This window comes from Eschrichtius robustus, chromosome 2, assembly GCF_028021215.1.
Source record: "Eschrichtius robustus isolate mEscRob2 chromosome 2, mEscRob2.pri, whole genome shotgun sequence".
In the NCBI taxonomy this organism is placed as follows: Eukaryota; Metazoa; Chordata; class Mammalia; order Artiodactyla; family Eschrichtiidae; genus Eschrichtius; species Eschrichtius robustus.
The window spans coordinates 31,082,473-31,105,317 of NC_090825.1; the positions used below are offsets into that span (position 1 = coordinate 31,082,473).

Consider the following 22,845-nt stretch of genomic DNA (forward strand, 5'->3'; position numbering starts at 1 on the left):
AAGACAGAGAAATATGCAGCAGATGAAGGAGCAAGGTAAAAACCCACCAGACCAAAACAAATGAAGAGGAAATAGGCAATCTACCTGAAAAAGAATTCAGAGTAATGATAGTAAAGATGGTCCAAAATCATGGAAATAGAATGGAGACAATACAAGAAACGTTTAACAAGGACCTAGAAGAACTAAAGAGCAAACAAACAATGATGAACAACACAATAAATGAAATTAAAAATTTTCTAGAAGGAATCAATAGCAGAAAAACTGAAACAGAAGATTGGATAAGTGACCTGGAAGATAAAATGGTGGAAATAACTACTGCAGAGCAGAATAAAGAAAAAAGAATGAGAAGAATTGAGGGCAGTCTCAGAGACTTCTGGGACAACATTAAACACACCAACATTCGAATTATAGGGGTCCCAGAGGAAGAAGAGAAAAAGAAAGGGTCTGAGAAAATATTTGAAGAGATTATAGTGGAAAACTTCCTTAACATGGGAAAGGAAATAGTCAGTCAATTCCAGGAAGCGCAGAGAGTCCCATACAGGATAAATCCAAGGAGAAACATGCCAAGACACATGTTAATCAAACTATCAAAAATTAAATACAAAGAAAGTATATTAAAAGCAGCAAGGGAAAAGCAACAAATAACATACAAGGGAACCCCTGTAAGGTAAACAGCTGATCTTTCAGCACAAACTCTGCAAACCAGGAGGGAGTGGCAGGACATATTTAAAGTGATGAAAGGGAAAAACCTACAACCAAGATTACTCTAGCCAGCAAGGATCTCATTCAGATTCAACAGAGAAATTAAAACCTTTACAGACAAGCAAAAGTTAAGAGAATTCAGCACCATCAAACCTGCTTTACAACAAACGCTAAAGGAACTTCTCTAGGCAGGAAACACAGACAAGGAAAAGACCTACAAAAACAAACCCAAAACAATTAAGAAAATGGTAATAGGAACATACATATTGATAATTACCTTAAATGTAAATGGATTAAATGCTCCAACCAAAAGACATAGACTGCTCAATGGTTACAAAAACAAGACCCGTATATATGCTGTCTACAAGAGACCCACTTCAGGCCTAGGGACACATGCAGACTGAAAGTGAGGGGATGGAAAAAGATATTCCATGCAAATGGAAATCAGAAGAAAGGTGGAGTAGCAATTCTCATATCAGACAAAATAGACTTTAATATAAAGACTATTGCAAGAGACAAAGAAGGACACTACATAATGATCAAGGGATCAATCCAAGAAGAAGATATAACAATGGTAAATATTTATGCACCCAGCATAGGAGCACCTCAATACATAAGGCAAATGCTGACAGCCATAAAAGGGGAAATTGACAGTAACACAATAATAGTAGGGGACTTAAACACCCCACTTTCAACAATGGACAGATCATCCAAAATGAAAATAAATAAGGAAACACAGGCTTTAAATGACACTTTAGACAAGATGGACTTAATTGATATTTACAGGACATTACATCCAAAAACAACAGAATACACTTTCTTCTCAAGTGCTCATGGAACGTTCTCCAGGATAGATCATATCTTGGGTCACAAATCAAGCCTTGGTAAATTTTTAAAAATTGAAATCGTATCAAGTATCTTTTCCGACCACAACGCTATGAGACTAGATATCAATTACAGCAAAAAAAAAAAAAACTGTAAAAAATACAAATACATGGAGGCTAAACAGTGTGCTACTAAATAACCAAGGGATCACTGAAGAAATCAAAGAAGAAATAAAAAAATTCACAGAAACAAATGACAATGAAAACATGACGGCCCCAAACCTATGAGACACAGCAAAAGCAGTTCTAAGAGGGAAGTTTATAGCAATTCAATCTCACCTCAAGAAACAAGAAAAGTCTCAAATAAACAATCTAACCCTACACTTAAAACAGCTAGAGGAAGAAGAACAAAGAAAACCCAAAGTCAGTAGAAGGAAAGTAATCATAAACATCAGAGCAGAAGTACATGAAATAGAAATGAAGAAAACAATAGCTAAGATTAATAAAACTAAAGGCAGGTTCTTTGAGAAGATAAACAAAATTGATAAACCCTTAGCCAGACTCATCAAGAAAAGAAGGGAGAGGACGCAAAGCAATAAAATAGAAATGAAAAAGGAGAAATCACAACTGACACTGCAGAAATACAAAGGATTATAAGAGACTACTACAAACAACTATATGCCCATAAAATGGGCAACCACAAAGAAATGGACAAATTCTTGGAAAGGTACAATTTTCCAAGACTGAACCAGGAAGAATTAGAAAATATAAACAGACCTATCACAAGTAATGAAATTGAAACTGTAATTAAAAATCTTCCAACAAACAGAAGTCCAGGACCAGATGGCTTCACAGGCATATTCTATCAAACATTTAAGGAAAAGCTAACACCCATCCTTCTCACACTCTTCCAAAAAAATTGCAGAGGGAGAAACACTCCCAAATTCATTCTATGAAGCCACCATCACCGTGATACCAAAACCAGAAAAAGATACCACAAAAAAAGAAAATTATAGATGAATATCACTGATGAACATAGATGCAAAAATCCTGAAGAAAACACTAGCAAACAGAATCCAACAGCACATTAAAAGGATCATACTCTATGATCAAGTGGGATTTATCCCAGGGCTGCAAGGATTCTTCAATATATGCAAATCAATCAATGTGATACACCACATTAACAAATTAAGGAATGAAAACCATATGATCATCTCAATAGATGCAGAAAAAGCTTTTGACAAAATTCGACACCCATTTATGATAAAAACTCTCCAGAAATGGGCATAGAGGGAACCTACTCAACATAATAAAGGCCATATATGACAAACCCATAGCAAGCATCATACTCAATGGTGAAAAACTGAAATCACTTCCACTAAGATCAGGAACAAGACAAGGATAGCCATTGTCACCTCTCTCATTCAACATAGTTTTGAAAGTCCTAGCCACAGTAATCAGAGAAGAAAAAGAAATAAAAGGAATACAAATTGGAGAAGAAGAAGTAAAGTTGTCACTGTTTGCAGATGCCATGATACTATACATAGAAAATCCTAAAGATGCCACCAGAAAACTACTAGAACTAACCAATGAATTTGGTAAGGTTGCAGGATACGAAATTAATGCACAGAAATCTCTGGCATCCCTGTACATCAACAACAAAAAATCAGAAAGAGAAATTAAGGAAACACTCCCATCTACCACTGCAACAAAAAGAATAAAATACCTAGGAATAAACCTGCCTAAAGAAGCGAAAGACTTGTACTCAGAAAACTATAAAATACTGATGAAAGAAATCAAATGACATAAACAGATGGAGAAATATACCATGTACTTGGATTGGAAGAATCAATATTGTGAAAATGACTATACCACCCAAAGCAATCTACAGATTCAATGCAATCCCTATCAGACTACCAATGGCATTCTTCACAGAATTAGAACAAAAAATCTTACAATTCGTATAGAAACACAAAAGACCCTGAATATCCAAAGCACTCTTGAGAAAGAAAAACAGAGTTGGAGGAATCAGGCTCCCCAACTTCAAACTATACCACAAAGCTACAGTAATCAAGACAGTATGGTACTGGCACAAAAACAGAAATATAGATCAATGGAACAGGATAGAATGCCCAGAGATAAACCCACGCACATATGGTTACCTAATTTACGACATGGGAGGCAAGAACATACAATGGAGAAAGGACAGCCTCTTCAATAAGTGGTGCTGGGAAAACTGGACAGCTACATGTCAAAGAATGAAATTAGAACACTCCCTAACACCATACACAAAAATAAACTGCAAATGGATTAAAGACCTAAATGTAAGACCAGACACTATAAAACTCTTAGAGGAAAACACAGGAAAAACACTCCTTGACATAAACCACAGCAAGATCTTTTTAGACCCATCTCCTAGAGTAATGAAAATAAAAACAGAAATAAACAAATGGGACCTAATTACACTTAAAAGCTTTTGCACAGCAAAGGGAACCATAAACAAGACAAAAAGACAACCCTCAGAATGGGAGAAAATATTTGCAGTTGAAACAACAGACCAAGGATTAATCTCCAAAATATACAAACAGCTCATGGAGCTCAATATCAAAAAAACAATCCAGTTAAAAAATGGACAGAAGACTTAAATAGACATTTCACCAAGGAAGACATACAGATGGCCAAGAGGCACATGAAAAGATGCTCAACATCACTAATTATTAGAGAAATGCAAATCAAAACTACAATGAGGTATCACCTCACGCCAGTCAGAATGGCCATTATCAAAAAATCTAGAAACAATAAATGCTGGAAAGGGTGTGGTGAAAAGGGAACCCTCTTGCACTGTTGGTGGGAATGTAAATTGACACAACCACTATGGAAAATAGTATGGAGGTTCCTTAAAAAACTAAAAATAGAACTACCATATGACCCAGCAATCCCACTACGGGGCATATACCCTGAGAAAACCATAATTCAAAAAGAGACATGTACCACAATGTTTCATTGCAGCACTATTTACAATAGCCAGGACATGGAACCAACCTAAATGTCCATCGACAGATGAATGAATAAAGAAGATGTGGCACATATATACAATGGAATATTACTCAGCCATAAAAGGAAACGAAATTGAGTTATTTGTAGTGAGGTGGATGGAGCTAGAGTCTGTCATACAGAGTGAAGTAAGTCAGAAAGAGAAAAACAAATACCATATGCTAACACATATTTATGGAATCTAAAAAAAAAAAGGTACTGATGAACCTAGTTGCAGGGCAGGAATAAAGATGTAGACATTGAGAATGGACTTGAGGACATGGGGTGGGAGGGGGAAGCTGGGGCAAAGTGAGAGTAACATCGACATATATACACTACCGAACGTAAAATAGTTAGCTAGTGGGAAGCAGCAGCAGAGCACAGGGAGATCAGCTTGGTGCTTTGAGGTGACCTAGAGGGGTGGGATAGGGAGGATGGGAGGGAGGCTCAAGAGGGAGGGGATATGGGGACATATGTATGCATATGGCTGATTAACTTTGTTGTACAACAGAAACTAACACAATATTGTGAAGCAATTATACTCCAATAAAGATCTATTAAAAAAAAAAAGACTATAGGGGGCCTGCAAAGACTAAAATATTTACTGTCCATCCCTTTATAGAAAGAGTTAGCCAACCCAATTTTTAGTGGATTCTTTTTAAAATGCAATATGCACATTTAACCTATCAAATTCTTAAACTAATCAAAACCTTTGTCTTCTTTACGGATAAATCAAGGCCCTTAGGATATTATAACTCTACTTACCCCTTGCCACATACATGTTACTGTAGTCGGAAATTTTAATTTTATTTTTAAAAAAACTTTATTTTGAAAGCTACCATATGATCCAGCAATCCCACTCCCAGGCATATATCCAGAGAAAAACATGGTTTGAAAGGATACGTGCACCCCAGTGTTCATTGCAGCGCTGCTTAAAATAACCAAGACGTGGAAGCAACCTAAACGTCCATCAACAGAGGAATGGGTAAAGAAGTGGGGTACATATATAGAGTGGAATATTACTCAGCCATTAAAAAGAATGAAATAATGCCATTTGCAGCAACATGGATGGACCTGGAGATTATCAAACTAAGTGAAGTAAATCAGACAGAGAAAGACAAATATCATAGGATATCACTTATATGTGAAGTCTAAAAAATATTGATACAAATGAACTTAATACAAAACAGAAACAGACTCACAGACTTAGAGAATGAATTTATGGTTACCAGGGGGAAGAGTTGGGAGGAGGGATAGATTGGGAGTTTGGGATTTACATGTACACACTGCTATATTTAAAATAGATAACCAACAAGGAAAAAGATAATAATGTATTATGAATAACTTTATGACAATACATTTGACCTTAAAAGAAAAAAGAACTACTATTTCCTTTTGCTATTTTGTAGAGCTGCAACTGGCATGTTTTATTTGAAAATTAGAACAAATTGAAGCAGAGAGTGAAGCTCAAAGTGGGATTCACCCCAAAGTGGGGTGATGATTCAATGGCTAATCCTTTATTAAGACAATAATGTTGAGCTCTTGGCCAGGGGACAGATCTCCCATGCTGTCCTGGCAAGCGCTGTTGAGTATGAGGGGCTGACTGGCCACAGGCAGAGCTGACTTTGCACAAAGATGGAAAGAATGTTGTGCCAGGCAGGCAGCTTTACCAGGTGCCTGAAATTCATCATGCCCAGAAGATTGGGGTTTAGATGACAATGTTTGATCTGGAACCCAATGTTCAACTGGACACGTGCTTGACCAAGCAGAGTGTAAGAAAAACACAAGAAGAATGGGTGGAGGACAGAGGAGGAAGACCCTGAGGACAGCATGGCTGATGGGCCTGAGGGCTAAAGACATAAGAGGGATGGACAAGGACAGACAAGAGAGCTGTGGGCCCCCAGGAACTCTTGTGAAAGTTCCCATGCAAATCTCTCCCTTGCAGAGAACGCCCCTCATCTACAGCCCCTCTCCCATGATCTCTCTCGAATAGTGATTCAATGAGTTCGCCAGATTTGCTGTCAGATTCCCAGTAGGATAAGGGTCAGGTAGGTTCTGAAGGGGAAACAAGGAAGTGAAGCCTGAGTTGCCTTGCTAGAGAACTTCTGGAATAATCCATTGTTGTTGGCCCAAAATATTTAGACTTTTTCTAGAAGAAGCCAACTTTGTGACCTAGTTGTAAGTACCCTTTTGATCAGCCCTTCTGACAAAGTGCCAGGTGCAGTAACATGGCTTTGACAAAGCACAGAATTCTAAAATGTTAGAGCAAGAAAATATTAGGGATCATTCAGTCTAGAGGTTTTTGAACTTTTTCTCTTTTTAAAGCAGTGCAATCTTTTCTTCAAAAGGAATCAAACCAAGAAGTCCAACATGAAATAATTTATAAATCGAGCAGCTCTGGTTATCCCTAGTGGCTCTTCTGAAGCAGCCGGGTAGAGAGGTGAACTGATTTTGCCAAAGTCATCCAGGCTGGGGAGGGATTTGGCAGGCCCCAGAGTTCTGGTTTCTCATACTCAATCCAATATTCTGTTCACTGCACCATGTATCATTAAATACTGACCTGACAACCCACAAAGCTGAGCTGCAGAACTACTGGCATAAAGGTGTAATGCGGTGCTGCTATTGTAAAGTTATGGAATAAACATGTGGGTTTTTTTTTTTCTTTTTGTATTCCGAGGAGCAAAGATAAAACATGGGTTACGGGGGTTTCTTGCAGACCTGATTCTGGGGACATTGAAAGGACAAGGCGTTCAACGTGCTAGAAGGAAATTCTGCTGCTTGAGTCCTTTCATGTGATGTTAAGTCCCTGTTTTGTTGCTTTACATCCATATCTTTATTTTTAAAATTCATGGTACATATAGTGTGTACAACATCTACACACAGTTTAATAATAAAAATTATGAACACCTGTGGATCTCTCCCCAACCTTGCTTAAGAATGAGAATATTTCCAATACTATTGAATCTCCCATGTGTGCCCTGCTCCTATTGAATCTCCCTGTCTCCCCAGCCACCAGTCTGAATCTTACCTATTTTCTTGCTTTTCACTGTGGTTTTACAACCATAGATTCATCTCTAATCAGTATATTGTTTATTTTTGTCTGTGCTTTAACTTCATAGAAATGGAATCATCTCTTGTCTTGCTTCTTTTGCTTAACGTCATGCTCTAGAACATTATTATCATTGCAGAAAGCCATATATTTAGATATTTATCTAGATATTTATCCCTGAAGTTGAGTGGAGATTCACCCATGCTGTTTATCATTAGTATTCATTGCTGTGTAATGTTCTACTCTCTGAATAACCACCATGCGTTTATTCATTTTACAATTGCTGGATATTTGGTATATTTCTAGTTTTTTGCTTCTATAAAATGCTTCTGTGAATATTATACATATTCTCTTGTGTAAGAGCTGCTCTAGGGTATACACCCAAGAGTAGACATGTTGGATGAAGGGTGGAAACATTTTCAAATTTTACCAGGTAAGAACTAATAACTTCACTTTCTCCTCCCTCTCTCCCTCCTTCCCTCCCTTCCTTCCTCTCTTCCTTCCTTCTTCACTTCTCCTTTCTCTTCCCTCTCTTCTCTTCTTTCCTTATCATTGGATCTCAGGTGTTTAAATTGTATTAAACACAATCCTTGGCTCATGACACACTCTCATCATTGGACCATACAAGGTCGTCCCTATCTATCTATCTATCTATCTATCTATCTATCTATCTATCTATCTATCTATCTATCTATCTATCTAGACATCCATCCATCTGTCTAGCCAGCCATTCATCTATTTACCTATTAAAAACACACCATCCAACCAATAGGCAAATCTTTACCAATTATTTAGCAATTACTTGTGTCCTCTTATCCTATCCTGGTCTTTTGCCTTCCCTGCAGAGGTAGCCACTATATTGAATTTTGAACTGTAATTTTTTTTTTGCTTTTTAGGAAAAGTTATTTTTGCATACATATACACCGTGATATAGTTATCAACCATGGTGTAGAAAATTACCCCCAAATGCTAGTATCTTAAAACAACAATTATCATTTATTATCTTAGAGTTACTGTGGGTCAGGAATTCAGAGAGAGCATAGTATGGGTGGCTTGTCTCTGCTCCATGACGTTTTCTGTGATTTCAGCTGGAAGACTCAGATCCTGGGGGGCTGGAACCACCTGAAGGCTTGGCAGGGGCTGGAGGACCCACTTCTAAGGTGGCTCACCCACATGGCTGGCAAGAGGGGACTGGCAAGATGTTGGGCCTCTCTACATGCTGCCTTCTCCCAGGGCTGTTGCTGTCCCCATGACATGGCAGCTTGCTTTAGTGAGCATATCAGCCATTGTTTCTTCTAGCCTAGATGCCAGCTCAAACAATAACGTGATGAAAATCATAACATTTCTCCATTTTCTTGTTCAAAAATAGATAAAGATCTTGAATTCGTGGGAAAATGATCCAAACTATTCAGGTGGAATGATAGACTCTGGATTACCAGGTACAATCTAGAAAAGGGCATGTGAGCCAATGAAGACACTGGCTGCAAAAAGCCAACGAATTCTGGATGTCATTTAAGGGTGTCGGAAACTAAACAGCATTGTCTTACCATCATGGAAGAGAAAGGTGGGTTCACCCCAGCAACCGCGGTGCTGTTTTGAGCCCAGGCACTGTGCCGCAAGAAAGAAAAATTGCATCTGCAAGAGAATGGTTATGGGGAGATAAATGAGATCTAAGCATGAATATGGGAGAGTGAAGAGACGGAAGTGGGTAGGGAGAGGCAGGAGCTGGTTTTATGAAAACAGAGTGAAAAGGTCAGTATTATTCAGCCCAGAAAGGTAAAGTCTTAGAGGATGCCATAATGAAGAGGACACAGATGTCCTGAGTTTCTAAAGAAGTCGTCTTTGAAAGGTAAACTTTGCATAATATAAGGAAGTCCCACTTCATATAGTGGATAATGCACTTTTGTTTCTCACTACTCAAGAATTGAGGCGATCTCTGAAAATATAAATCTATAAGGCTTATATGTTTATGGTTGATAGAGCTGGCTGTGGAGGGAAGAGGTTTTTTGTTTCGTTTTGTTTTTGAGTTCTGATCTGACTTTTTGAGTTCACAACAAAGAGGACAACTCTGACCTTCCATAAGATGCTTTTTGGGGTCTCTGTCACTGCTAGTATCCTGATCCAGAAGAGCAGCTTTTCTGTTTTTATAGAAGAATTCACAAGTCTCAAGCATCTTCTGATCTCTCAGGATTAGGTGTGTAGGAGAATCCACAGATGATGTAGCACTTCGGGGTGGTGATGTGAGGGCTAGTGCTTTGACAGCAGTTGGTAGTTCATACATTTTTTTTTTTTTTTTTGTAAAAAGTGGAATGAGGGGAGCTAGGCCCCAGTGATTGGCAGGGGTCACAGGGAATACTGTGGGCTCACAAATTACTGCTGATATCCAGCAACACTGGCTAGCAAGTTTGAACTCTGTGTGGATGGAATAAACATTGGGACAGAGTAAGAAAGAAAAAACCCAATGAATTCTGTTAAATAAGCCTCTCTTGGACCCTAGTGCAGTTGTTTTCATAAAGAAACCCATATAGCAATGGACAAAAATGAGATTCTTTTATGTATTTAACATGCAGCATCCAGAAAAATCCAAGGACTATTTAATCTTGGGTTTCTAGCTTCCTTCTCTAAAAATAATACATCACATCATTTAGCCATCTGAATCAAGTATCCAGGGGCATCCCGATCCAACAACCACATTTCCCTGAATTATTTTATAAATGGTAGAAGTGTCTGGAAGTTTAATGCCACAGGATCATGTGAATATAGACGGGTTGGTGTTTAAATGGATCTCCAAGCCTCAGGAGGGAAGGTACAGTGTCTAGTTCGTCATTGTGTTCTGGTACCTATCTTAGTGACTGGCACATAATAGATGCACAAAATAATTGGATTAATAATTAATAAGTAAAGCAGGGATGACTTGGGGTTTTCTTTCTATTTATAGTTATGTGTATTAAGTAGAGCTATTGGGCTTTTATATCTTAATTTGTCCCATCTAATGGTTATTTAATTCTGAGATATTTTCAACATGGTTTAGTTTATTTCTTAAAACAAAAATGAAAAAAAAAAAAATCCAAGTAGGTAATTTTGGTGGAAATGAGCATCTGAGGGAGATGGAATTGGATTCTTAATTGGTGGCTCTAAGAAAATTCATGCTTGAATTCTTCTGGGGTGAGAGAGTATCACCCTCCAGATCTTAAGAGTTCTCAAATGGGAGGTGTAGTATTTCAGAAACAACCCTTTCAAGCCGTAATGCCTTTCATCAAAGGCTTTTAAAGCACTTTGTCTTTAACAGGGCCCACCTCTACCTCCTGCCCAGCTCACACACATGCCTCCCTTTGAGGTCAGCAGAGGCTAATAGTGCTGAGAAAACAAGCCAATGTATGTAGTGGAGGTTGCAATCTAGTCTTATTTCAGTCTTGCATGTGAATGTGTACCTGAGACTTCAAAGAAGTCTGTGTAGGCCAAAATGAAATCAAGCATGAGGTCCAAAGAACAGCAGCTGTCACATGAAGGGAACTTAGGTCTCACATTAGAGCCCTCTCAGAATGGAATAGTTTACCACAGACGGTAGTGAGTTCCTCATCATGGGAGATATTCAAGCTGAGGCTGACTGACCACTTGATGGCAATGCTGTGGTTGTGGGGCGAGCAGGGCCTACACTCTAGGTGGAGAAACCAGCTTCATGGTCTATAAGAATCCCCATCCCTCCATGACTAAGAGTCTATGAAATCAAGTCTACCTCTTCTTCCTGGAATAGGCCATCATAAATCCATGATTTACTGGGACCCTCATCCACCCACATTTCCCCCCCGTTACTCAAGTTTAGTGAGAAAGAGGCAAGTGACTCCACCTCCAATAACAGTCTATTTGGCATCCAAAATGAATTAAAAATGGAGCTCCCAGGGACTAGGGCACATCTATTACTGGTATTCCAAATGAAGACCCTGGGTTGGGAAGGATTCTGAATCACCAATGATTTGGTTGGATTTCCTATTCTATACTTGTCAAGGCAGGACATGGCACCGGTAGATTTTATCATGGTTAATCAAGTCATTAATTGTCAGTGTTGAGTTTTCATGGGGATGTGTGTCAGAGTGTGTTTGCTTCAGGGAAATAATTGTGATTGTTTAGTCTAGTGCGCGGTTCTGAAACCTCAGCATGCATTAGAATTACTTCCAGGCTTGTTTAAAGACAGGCTACTGAGCCCCACCCTCAGATTTTCTGATTCAGTAAGCCTGGAATGTGGCCAGAGAATGTGCCTTTTTAGCAACTTTCCAGGTGTATTAGTTTTCTAATGCTGCTGTAACAAATTATCACAAACTCAGTGGCTTAAAACAACACAAATTTATTATCTTAGAGCTCTGGAGTGACAGAAGTCCAAAATGGGTCTCACTGGGCTAAAATCAAGGTGGCGGTAGGGTTTTGTGGAGGCTCTGGGGGAGAATCCATTTCCTTGCACTTTCCAGCTTCTAGAGGCTGCCTGCCTTCCCATGGCTCCCTTCCATCTTCAAAGCCAGCAATTGAGTTGAGTCTTTCTCACCACGTCGTCTCTCTGGTTCTTAACTCTTCTGCTCTCCTCTTCCCTTGTATAAGGATCCTTGTGATGACATTGGACTCACCTGGGTAATCTCCTTATTTTAAAGCAAGCTGATTCGCAGCCTTAATTTCATCTCCAAACTTAATTCCTCCTTGCTGTGAAACATGAGGTATTCACAGGTCCCAGGGGTTAGGACATGGACATCTTTGAGGAACATTATTCTGCCTACACTGTAACAGGTGATGTTGGTGCTACTGGCCTGAGGTCCATGCTTTGAGAACCTCTGGTTTAGTGACTCAAGGGACTAATCAAAGGCTGCAGAGTGATGGGGAAGATTGCTTGTCGATAAAATTGTGTAGGAACATGCATGTCTTATGGAAAACTAGCATTTTGTGTGGTTTAAGATTTTCTGAAACTTTTATGCAAAATAATACTTTGTAAAATATTAATCCCAAGATTCCTGTGGACATCCAAATAGGAGGCCTATTTCCCAGGACTCCAGTACTCTGCCCTGCCCCCATGAGTCTAGTTCACCCCTTGTACTTATATTGTCTTTGCTGCTGTCATGATCATTACCTGTCACATTGTTCCCCTTCTTTTTACCTGTTGAGACCCTGTTCCTTTTTAAAACTCTGGAGAATCCCTCTGCCATGATGCCTTCCCTAATTGCTGAATGTTATCTTGCTAGTTTACTAGATGCCCTCACACATGAAATCATTTGTTCCCGTAACAGTGCTGTGATGTGGGTAGTTTCTCCATTTCGTAGATGGAGAGAACAAGGCAGCAGCAAGTTTTAGTAAGCTGCTCAAGTTCACTCAGCACTGGCAGGTCTGGGGACTCAGTTTCTGCAATGGACTAAATGTTTGTGTCCCTCAAATTCATATGTTAAAGCCTAACCCCCAATGTGATGGTATTTGGAGGTGGGGCCTTTGGGAGGTGATTAGGTCATGAGGGTGGAGTCCTCATGAATGGGATTAGTGCCCTTTAGAAGAGTCCCTAGAGAGCTCTTTGGCCATTCTGCCATGTGAGGACACAGTGAAAAGATGGTGCTCTATGAAACAGGAAGCAGGTTCTCACCAAACATCAAATCTGCAGATGCTGTGATATTGGACTTCCCAGCCTCCAGAACTGTGAGAAATAAGTGTCTGTTGTTTGAGTTGCCCAGTTTATTGTATTTCTGTTACAACAGCCTGAACAGACTAAGACAGTCCCTCAAGCTGTGACTCAGGATCTGAGCTTATCCAGCACTGTGAAGGATGGGCATTTTTTTGAGGAATACCTAGCTAGTGAATTCCAGGTTGACTGACCAAATCTCAGCCTCAGGTGAGCAGGATATCCTCTGGAGTCTGTGACTTCCTCTTTAAGCTCCTTCCTTGTCAGTCTATGTCAAAGGAAAACTGTTGCTTGTTATACTGCTCTTTATTAGGTAGTGGTTTTTTTACTCTTGTAAATGGATGTAGAGTTCCTTGCTTGTGAATTTAACTTGTCAAATAGGAGTGCTGTCATTATAATTATTATGTGTAGTTGAGATGAGCTGCTGTGGTTCAGAGCTTCATTCCTGGAGTTTCGAAGAAAGACTGTTGTAATGATGAGTATCACCAATTTGGAGAAAGGTTTATTACAATCAAACACTAACAGTAATGTGTTTTCTGCAATCTGTAAACTTTGTGTACCACGACATAGGTGGTCATTATTTTTTTCTTTCACTTAAAATATATCTTGATCATCAGGCCCATGATTCTGATCTGGGTGAAAGGTTATAAGATTAGACTAGCTCCATGGGATAGGAGAGGGAAGAGGAGGGCCAAAGACCTATAAAAAATAACCCCAGGGTAGTAATTTTGTAAAACCTTTGTATGAGTAGATGGTGATTCAACACCAGTCTTTTTTTTTAGCAAGTGTATATTTTATTTTTGGGTGGGTGAACGGGAGAAAAAGAAAAAACAATGGATGAGCATGGAATTAAGACATCCTGATGCCTCCTCTGGTCTTTCTCACCTCTGGTCTTTCTTAGAAAGGATCCCTCTGCATTCATTTCCTTGAGAATGTGAATGAATAGGCTGAGATCAATAAACATTTTCCTGCTGGTTGGGAAATCTTGTTGGGTCAGTTCCCCTGAGTGGTCATGAGACAGTGTCCTGCCCAGCAGGTGTGTCCCTGAAGTGCATCTGTCATCAAAAAGGGAATTCCTCCTCATTGCAAATGAGGTGTGATTGCTTGTCAGGTGAGTGAGTGCCCGTGAGCCCTGGATCCCTGCCAACCTTGTGCGGGTTTGGCTGTTGGAAGTATACTGGGATTTAAGGGAACATACCATTGTAAACCCAGGGAGTGAAATTCACTGTAATGTGATTACTGCCATGATGAAAGATTCATTCACTTCAAATTCTTAGGTTATGCTTTGAACATTCAGAAGAAATGTTAAATTAATTGACTAAAATATGAAAATTCAACAGAAGTTTTTAATGTTCTCCTCTATGTCCTGAAGCACTGTCAGAACATGAAATTAATATGGTAAATTTCCTTCTGAGTAACAGCCAGTGAGTATCGACAAAACCGACAAACAGACTTCTTAATTTTTCACTGGTTACCAAATCAAGGTATTTCTAGAAGAAGAGAACCAGTTTCAAGATCAATGGGTAATGGTGACTTTAGGAGATGCCATGATAATGATGGTGATGAAGAAAAGAATAGTAATTAACATTTATGGAGTGTTCTTTACATGTATTACTACATTTAATCCTTGAACAACCCAGTGAGGTAGGTGCTATAATCTCATTTCACTGATGAGGAAATTGAGGCTTTCAAAGCTTAACAAACTTGCCCAAGGTGACACAGCTAGTGAGTTTCAGAATTGAAATTTAAGCCCGTCATTCTGGCTCCAGAAACTGTGCTTTATTTACTATCTCCTCATATTACCAGGAATAAGTTAATTCTTTCTTTCTCTCTCTTTCTCCAGACTTCATTCTTTTCCATTCCTGTTCATTTTCTTTATATTATTTAATTTTTCAAGCATTGAATAAGCACTTGCAAGGTGCTAGGCATGATGTTAAGAGGCAAAGATTCAAAGAGGAACAAGGCTCAGATGCTACCTGCAAGAAACTTGCAGGTATCTTGGCTTCTTTGCTGACACTTTCTCCTCCTCCTCATCTTCCTCTCTCTCCTTTCTCCTCCTCCTCACCTTCATCCTCAATGGCAGACATAACAGATGACTGGGGCTACTCTACCAAGACTTAAGAATTTTTCCTCTGAATGAATGTTAACTGCTGAAGGTAGAAAAAGCTAGAAGGCATCTATCCCTTTGCCAGGGAATTCTGACAGGAGAAAGGCAGATCTGAAGGGAAATGGTGCTAAAAATACCACCAAGTTGTGAAGGACAGACTGATAGCCAGAGTCTTCAGAATGAGACAGTGTGAAGCTGGAGAAGGTGAAAATAACATTTGGTCCATGATTACTCCCAGAGTGATAGTGATCTGCTTGTATGTGTCTACAGGGTGTGTGCACACAGGAAATGAGATGGTTGGGCAGAGTTCTTCAGATTAATCTGCCAGAAAGATTAAGGAGGGCAGGGAGGGGAGGAAGGAAAATGATTGATTGTAATTCCTAAATAGATCTTTTTTTTTTTGGTAGACCTTACATGCAATTTCATACTCTGGGCCTGCTCATAAAAATCAAGGGAAGGTGTTCTTACTTGAACTATTTTTGGATGTTCCCTTTGCTTTTAAAATGCAGACTTCCCAGGGATCTAGGGAAACCCCTATGGAATCATATGGCCTCCAGTGGCAGAACACTATCTTTTTCTCCAAATGTTTTATTCCATTTGTCTCAAATGACCAGAATTTAATGAGATTTGAGTTCATGACTTTATTCCTGAGATGTACTGCCAGATCAACTGAAAGCATGCATGTAAAATCACTTTCTAAAGGATTAAAAATGGTCATGAAATCACTTTATGACACTGACCCCCAAAGCCTTACCCTTCCTGCTTGGATATTTTCTTTAAATGATCTATTCTGAGATTGTATTTGTTATTAGAAGCTTTGCAAAGGCCTCTAAAATGAGTGTTAAAATGGGGTTCCTGCATTTGTAGGTTTCTACTTTTTTGGATTGCAATGAATCACTGTGCTCCTGGCCACTTCTTCCAATGAGAGGTCTCCTGAGAATGTGGAGGTTTCTCAGTGGGCCTTGCTCCACTGGAGAGGCTGCAGTTCGCAGATGCTATATTAGTCAATGTTCTCCAGAGAACAGAATTAATAGGATACATGTGTATCCTATTGATATATATCTCCGTGTGTGTGTGTGTGTGTGTGTGTGTGTGTGTGTGTGTGAGAGAGAGAGAGAGAGAGAGAGAGGGATTTATTAGTTTATTGTTTTACTGATTTATTAATCATGAGATTGCAGTGGCTAGCAAGTCTGAAATCTGTAGGGAGGCCACCAGGCTAGAAACTCATGCAGAATTTCTATATTGCAGTCTGGAGGCAGAATTTCTTCTTCAGGAAACCTCGGTCTTTTCTCTTGAGCCCTTCAACTGATTGGATGAGGCCCACCCACATTATAGAGGGCAATCTGCTTTACTTAAAGTCTACTGATCTTAAATGTTAATCACATTCTAAAAATACCTCCATAGCAATATCTAGATTAGTGTTTGACCAAACAGTTGGGCACCATAGTTTATTTAAGTTGACACATAAAATCAGCCATCACAGATGTCCAGGCAGAGCCCAGGGTCTCTGGGGATCATGTTCAGAGCAGGAGGATGACAGGGCTTGTCTTAGCACTAAGGTTAAACCCATGTTGTATTGTTGTGACCTCTTACCTAACTAATACACACTGTATGTCATGGCGGATCAATCTAGTCTATCTACAGGGCCTGGCCTGAAAGTGAGGGAGATGGAGGATGCCAGGGGGCAGCATAGATTCATGTACCTAAATCACAGAAAGTTAAGGTGAGGGGACTCCGAGGCAGAACCTCTGGTAGCCCGTTTGGCATCTTTGTCTAAGTTAGAAAAAGGTCCCCCTTCCTCTGAGTGGGTGTAGCCTCTAACCAGGATGCATGGTGAGTACTGGAAGTCACCCCTCACCAGACACCTTAGCCAGGTGTCCTTTTGTTGTAAGCAACCTTCCCAACCTTAGGGATTGGCTTTGTTCACTGTTTTATAGGTGAGAAACTGACTCCGGATATTGATGATCTTGCCAAAGGGTGTGCCCTTTCTGAATTTAGAATTCTGGATTCTAAACACTGAATTTAGAATTCTGGATTTGGAATTCTAGATTCTAAAACTAGAGTCTGAGTGGACTGATGACATGTACTTATTCTGTGGGAGAGGGAGCCAGAGGAAGTGTGGACAGGAAAGAACCCTCTTCAAAAGTTCTGTCACCCTACCTATTAACTCACCGATTTCAGAATCACTTAAGTTGACTACAAAATAAAAATGCCTTCTGAGAGTATTGCCTTATTCATGTTTTAGCATTGAATGACTTCACTCGTGTGATGATAGTGGTAATTCTTTACATATAAAAAATACCTAATGGTTTTCAAATACACACAGTATTTTATTCCCAAGATTGCAAGGATTTCATGGCAGCTGAGGACTTTCTTGAGGAAATTCATAGTTAATGACTCCAAGAAGCATTAAAAATTTTTTTCTAAGCATACTTTCTATTGAAGTATAACACATATCCATAAAAGTATACAAATTGTAGGTGTAGAGCTCAATGAATTTTTATAAACTGAATACAACTATGTAACCCCCACCAGATCAAGAAAGAGAATATCAGCAGTACCCCAGGAATCCCCTTTCTCTAAAAATGTCATTGCTAAACTCTTCTTAAAGACTCAGTTCAAAGAGATCATAACTCTAGTATAGGTCTCAAGGTGAAGAAGAAGAATTCAGTCAAATCTGTGCCTCACCCCAGGATTAGGTTAATTTGTGCTCAGCAAGTTAAGGATGAATGAGACAAGTACTAAATAATTCCTGGCTTTAATTGCTTTTAAACCTTCTCTAAACCTTAAAAATGTTTATTTCCTTTGACTCAATGATTTTGTTTCTTGGAATCTATCAGAGACTCAGAGAGATTTCTATACAAGTTGAGAAATAGGATTCAACCTAAGCATTAGTAATAAGGGCTCAGTTAAATCAATTTGTCATTGACTGGTAAATGGAATATTATGCAATGATTAAACAAATAGGAATCTTTGCTTAAATGCTCATGATACAGTGAGAAGTGAAAAGGGCAAGATACAGGAAGTGTATGTATATTAGACAATAATTATCTCAATTTTCATTAAAAATGTCTGAACAGTTGGAAGAAAATTACATGAAAACATAAACAATGGTGGTCTCTAGGTGTGAAATTGTAGGTAATTTTATTTTCATGTATTTTGTTTTATGTACTTTGTTATAAATTAAATATTTCTAAATGAGTATATTACTTTAGTAATAAAGTATTTAGAACTTTTTTATAAAACCATTTACCTTTTTAAAAAAATTTTTATTTTATTTTTAAATTTTTTTTAACATTTTCATTGGAGTATAATTGCTTTACAATGGTGTGTTAGTTTCTGCTTTATAACAAAATGAATCAGTTATACATATACATATATCTCCATATCTCTTCCCTCTTGCGTCTCCCTCCCTCCAACCCACCCTCCCTATCCCACCCTTCTAGCTGGTCACAAAGCACCGAGCTGATCTCTCTGTGCTATGCGACTGCTTCCCACTAGCTACCTATTTTACATTTGGTAGTGTGTATATGTCCATGCCACTCTTTCACTTTGTCCCAGCTTACCCTTCCCCCTCCCTGTGTCCTCAAGTCCATTCTCTAGTAAGTCTGCGTCTTTATTCCCGGCTTGCCCCTAGGTTCTTCGTGTCCTTTTTTTTTTTTTCTTTTTAGATTCCATATATATGTGTTAGCATATGGTATTTGTTTTTCTCTTTCTGACTTACTTCACTCTGTATGACAGACTCTAGGTCCATCCACCTCACTACAAATAACTCAATTTCGTTTCTTTTTATGGCTGAGTAATATTCCATTGTATATATGTGCCGCATCTTCTTTATCCATTCATCTGTTGATGGACACTTAGGTTGTTTCCATGTCCTGGCTATTGTAAATAGAGCTGTAATGAGCATTGTGGTACATGTCTCTTTTTGAATTATGGTTTTCTCAGGGTGTATGCCCCGTAGTGGGATTGCTGGGTCATATGGTAGTTCTAGTTTTAGTTTTTTAAGGAACCTCCATACTGTTCTCCATAGTGGCTGTGATGCAAACCTTTTGAAAACTGAGACTATAAATGACATGGAGCCAAACCAATGGTAGGCATTCTTAATATTTTTGTCATCTTGAAACACCTTTGGAACCATTAAGAAAATATATACTTATCTGTAGTGTGGGTTTCAAAGTAGGTGGGCTTTTGTTTTCTAATTCTTCAAAACTTGATCATCTATACAGCACATGCTTGGTAATTCTCAGTCAGAATACTCTATCCCCTAACTATTTTCATTAAGTAGGAGAAAGGGTTTAAGTTATTTTTCCCTTTGCCCTTGAAACCCCACACCCAATATATAACAAGCGCATGCTCAGGCGTATTTGTCCAGTTGTTCAAGTGAGGGTGGGGTGGAGGTGGGATCATGGACTTGGAATGAGTTTTGTAATTTTGCAACCTTGAGAAAGTGAACAAATGTCTTTGTGCCTTGGTTTGCCTCTAGGAAAAGAAGCCCAGAGACGTGCCGATTTTTAAGAGTTGAACTGAACTGCAAGCTTGTGGGGGCGATCAGCGTTAACAGAAGAGGAGAGGGGAAGAGAGGCCTGGCACCTGTAGTGCTGCCCTGGGAGAGCATGGTTGGTCGAGAAGGGAAGAGGCCTCTGGGCAGAGCAGACAGTGCTCGCGCCATGGTGGAGGGGGCATGGAAGGTGAGTGATTTTCTTTGCAATTGTAGAATGCTAGGGCTCAAAGAATCCTCAGTGATCATCCCACCCAGCAAACTCATTTTAAGATGGGCAAACTGAATATAAGACAAGTTAGCCATGTGGCCAGGAGAGGGATCTAATTAGCAACAGAGGCAGGATTTAAACCAGGTCTTTGATCTCCTGCTCCAGCATTCTTTCTCCTTTCACAGTCTTATGCCAGGTAACTATCTAAATGGAGTGACTCTCCAGGGATACCTGTGGGAAAAGAGTGTCTTTTCCAAACCAGACACTTTATCAAGTGGCACAGCCTTTCCTTAAGAGCTGCAGCCCATCTGCTGCCATCTTCAGAAGCCAATATCACTTGCTTATTCCTTGGGTTTCCTAGGCCAGCCCCATGGCTTATTACATAGCCAAAGGGTAGGAGAGACTGGTTGCTGAGAAATACAATGTCTGAGGAATATTTTATGGTTTGGGTTTGGCCAGAAGCTAAACCCGAAACAGTGATTTGCGGGCAAGTAGTTGGTTTGGGAGGTGATCTGGGAAACACCACTAGGGGACCGGGAAGTAAGACAGGGAAGGGAAGAAAGCCAGTAAGTGGTGTGTGATCACACCAGCTACCACTGTGGGCAACCGGAGCTCGGCTCTTCGGGAGACTGTGTAGAATATATTTCCTTAGAGTAGGCTTTCTCAACCTCAGCACTGTTGACATTTTGGGCTGGATCATTTTTTGTTGTAGGGGGCGTGTTGTCAGATGTTTAAGCAGCATCCCTGGCCTCTACCCACTGAATGCCAGTAGCATCTTCCTGTTCCCACTACCCCCACCCCCCTCCAGGGTTGTGACAACCCAAAAGGTCTCCAGACATTGCCAAATGTCCCCTAGGGGGCAAAATTGCCCAGGGCTGAGAACCATTGCCTAAGAGTTATTCCATTCAAGGGGTGAGAAAACTTGTACATATTTATCCTCTGACCCCCATCCAGCTTTGGTAGAGTGTTGTTTCTGGGGACATTATCTCTCTCAAACTCATTGGCCAAACATGCTATCTTGGTCAGAATAAAAGTCCACAGGCAGAGATTTGCCAAGTAAATAGCTCTTGGAATTTATAGTAAGTTCTGAGGGTATATGGGTGGGGCACAGGCAACACCTACTTTTTGTGGCCATCTAGGGATCTGCTTCATCATTCATTCATTTTGTCTTCATTTCTTCATTCATTCTACGAATGTTTATCAAAGATCTATTATGTTCTGGGCAGCAGGCAAGACACAGGAGATCCTATGTTCAATGGTGAGCAAAAAAAATGGACACAGTTCCTATCCTATGTCATTAGAAGTAACAGTCTAGAAGAGCAATGAGCATTAATCAGATAATACAAATGTTTTTAATAACAACTGTGATAAGTGCTAAGACAAGATACACAGCATGGAGATAAATCATAACCTGTGGCTGTTCCTCTGACACTCTACCTTTAGGAACTTGTCACTCATCGTGCCCTCTCCCTGGAACTTTTTTCTTCCAGAAAGCATTGCATGGTCCTTCACTGCATTTGGAGCTTTGTTAGTTGTCTCCTCTTTAGAAGAGAATTCCCTGACCACTTTATCTAAGATAGTGCCCCTGTTCTTTTGCCTTTTACCCTATTTATTTGTGGTCCTTGCACTTATCATACCCATAGAAGATTTATATTTATTGTTTATTGTCCCTGCTGCCACACTGACTGTTGTGTTTCCTTTATGCTCCCAGCAAGTAGGATAATGCCTGGCACTTAGTAGGTGTTAAAAAAGATTTGTTGTATGAGTAATCTAGAGAGATTGACTTGTTTGGGGAGACCAAGGAAAACTTTCAGAAGAGAACAGCAATAAGCCAAGATCTAAAAAAGGTAGGAATTATCTGGATGAAGAGGGTAGGGAAGAGCATTCCAGAAAGTGGAAGTGGTATGTAGAATGGCTCTGTGGATGGAAGAAGCATGGTCATCTTGAGGAACTAAAGGAAGGCCAGTGTGCCTGGGACAGAGAGAGCAGGAAACCATTAGTTAAGATTTTAATCTTTAGAGTAAACATATGAAGAAGTTATGGACGTGTGTTGATCAATGGAAAGTTGGGCATGGGAAGGTGGATGATGGGGTGGGAAAATACAACCAGATTTCTTTTTTTAAAAAAAATCTTGGGGCTTCCCTGGTGGCGCAGTGGTTGAGAATCTGCCTGCCAATGCAGGGGACACGGGTTCGAGCCCTGGTCTGGGAAGATCCCACATGCCACGGAGCAACTGGGCCCGTGAGCCACAATTACTGAGCCTGCGCGTCTGGAGCCTGCGCGTCTGGAGCCTGTGCTCCGCAGCAAGAGAGGCCGCGATGGTGAGAGGCCCGCGCACCGCGATGAAGAGTGGTCCCCACTTGCCGCAACTAGAGAAAGCCCTCGCACAGAAACGAAGACTCAACACAGTCATAAATAAATAAATAAATAAATAAATAAATAAAAGAACGTGAATTTCTTTAAAAAAAAAATCTTTATTGGAGTATAATTGCTTTACAATGGTGTGTTAGTTTCTGCTGTATAACAAAGTGAATCAGCTATACATATACATATATCCCCATATCTCCTCCCTCTTACGTCTCCCTCCCACCCTCCCTATCCCACCCCTCTAGGTGGTCGCAAAGCACCGAGCTGACCTCCCTGTGCTATGAGGCTGCTTCCCACTAGCTATCCATTTTACATTTGGTAGTGTATATATGTCCATGCCACTCTCTCACTTCGTCCCAGCTTACCCATCCCACTCCCCGTGTCCTCAAGTCCATTCTCTACAT

The 22,845-nt window shown here is 39.8% G+C and overlaps 1 long non-coding RNA gene across 1 annotated transcript in view; it reads left to right on the forward strand.

The window, feature by feature from the left end:
• LOC137756163 (uncharacterized) overlaps positions 1–22,473 on the forward strand; it is a 107,844-nt gene extending 85,371 nt beyond the window's left edge. The window contains exons 2-3 of the long non-coding RNA XR_011072196.1: positions 19,849–20,053; positions 22,256–22,473. This is a non-coding gene — a long non-coding RNA (uncharacterized lncRNA). The remainder of the gene's footprint in view (positions 1–19,848; positions 20,054–22,255) is intronic.
• The last annotated feature ends 372 nt before the right edge of the window (positions 22,474–22,845 follow it).